We start from the raw sequence: 2,318 nt of genomic DNA, 5'->3' as shown, positions 1-2,318 counted from the left end.
ATCCAATCTACCACCACAAGCTTTAGTCTGTTTCCCTTTGCTTATTTAAAACATCTTTCTCAACAATAAGAGACCTGACTCTCATTAGCATCAATCTATTTCCTTTTTAATCTTAAAATATATGTAACACACAGGGCTAGCAAATGACATAGTGGTTATGTCACTGGACTCCCACATGGCCAACCATGGTTTAAGTCCTGGACCCAGTGGGTTTCAACTCACCCTGGACATGTGTGCGTGCATGCCCAAGATCCCAGGAGGAGACTAGAGGAGAAACGTGGCTATTCCTCAAGGGGGTGACTTCTCATTTCCCTCTCACTGTCTCTGTCTGTGTCTCTCTCTCTCCAGGGAGAAAAAATGTGCCCTAAGGCAAAAATCTCTCTCAAAAGAATACATAAGACAATTTTAAAATTTATTTGATAGTTAATGTTTTTTTGCCTACTGAAAAAAAAGTCTTATCTAAGATATATGTGTTCAAATATCATTGAAAACTATATTCTTCCCCTTTGTATTATCTTAGAATTAAAAAAAAATGTTGATTGAACATACAAAAGTAGGTCTATTTCTGGATTTTATTTTCCTATTGATCAATATTTATCTCTGCACAGACACTCCCTTTAATGAATATTTATAACTTTGAAATCAGACAATGTAAGTTAACATTTTTATTATTTTTTTCATTCTTTTTTTCTTTTTAAGAGATATTTTTGCTATAGGGCATGGGCGCTCACCAGAGAAGACAGAGGGAGACAGAGAGACAGAAAGCGAGAAATCACCCCCCAGGGGGGATGGCCATGCCACAATCCCTTCTCCTCCATTCTCCTCTCGGGATCTTGGACACACACGCACACACGCCCGGCGTGATTTTAAGCCACCATGTCCAGTACTTGAACCACGGTAGACTACATGGGAGTCCAGCGACATAGCCATTACTCTAACTGCTGGTCCCGAGTAAGTTAACATTTTTAAATAACAACTTTATTACATATCATAAAATTTATTTGATTTAAATATACAATTTAACAATTTTTGGTGTACTTACAGACATTTGCCAACAATCTAATTTGAGAACATTTTTATAATTCCAAAAAGATATTTCATGCCTATGGGTAGTCAATCCCCATTCCTATCTCTACCCCCAGTTAACCAACTACTAATCTACTTTCTGTCTTTATAGACTTGGCATTTCTGGACATTTCATATAAATGCAGTATACCATTGTATCTGAATTTTTTCAGTTAGCATCACATTCTAGTGATAAATTTGTACTCTACCATGTTTCTGTACATAGTTCCTTTCTATTATTGAATAATATTCCATTGTATGATACACCAGATTTTGCATTTTTTCCCACGTTTTTAGCTATTAGAAATACGCTGCTCTGAACATTTGACTACAAGTCTTTTTGTGGACATGCATACTCATATCTTTGAGTGGATTCCTAGAATTGGAATTGTTGTCTCATATGCTAACTCTATCTGAAACTATTTGAGAAACTGACATACTATTTTCTCAAGTAACTATGTCATTTTACATCCTCATCAGCAATGTGTGAAGATTTCACTTTCTGTACATTCTTTCCAATGCTTATTATCATTTATTTTACAGCTTTTCTATAGATGTGAAGTGATGCTACATCTTAATTCACATTTTCTTGATGATTGCTGCTGATTCTCCTTCCACATGCTTATTAGTCATTCATTTATATTTTTGGTAAAGTATGAAGGAACTTCAAAAAGTGGGAAAATGAAATTAAAATACAAGTATATTTTGGTGCAAAAATTATTAGATACATGCGTTTTTTTTTACAAAATGTACATTTTTTTCTCAACTTTGTCAAGACCTCCTCATATGATTGCAAGTCTTTTTGCCATTATTTTTATTGAGATTTTTTTCCTATTTATTACTTTGTTGAAAAAGTTCTGTTTCCATATCTTTTATCAGATATATGATTTGTAAAGATTGCCAGTTCAAAATTGATTTTTTAATTTTAATAAATGTCCTTTTTCTGTGGGGGAGAGACAGTTTTGCTATAGGGTCTGTGTACTCTCCAGAGAGACAGAAAGAGAAAGACAGAGACTAAAATCAAGAAATCACCCCCCCTCTGGGGAGGATGGCCATGCCTCAACCCTTTTTCCTCCATTCTCCTCTCAAGATCTTGGGCACTCAGGTGCGTGTGCGTGCATGCCAAAGATCTCGAAAGGAGAAAGGAGGAGAAGGGATTGCGGCATGGCCATCCCGCCTGGGGAGGGAATTTCTCACTTTCTATCTCTCTGTCTTTCTCTGTCTTTCTGGCGAGTGCATGCGCCCTCTCCAAA

This window comes from Tupaia chinensis, unplaced genomic scaffold (assembly GCF_000334495.1).
Source record: "Tupaia chinensis unplaced genomic scaffold, TupChi_1.0 Scaffold000052_1, whole genome shotgun sequence".
Classification (NCBI taxonomy): Eukaryota; Metazoa; Chordata; class Mammalia; order Scandentia; family Tupaiidae; genus Tupaia; species Tupaia belangeri.
This window is presented reverse-complemented; position numbering follows the sequence as displayed.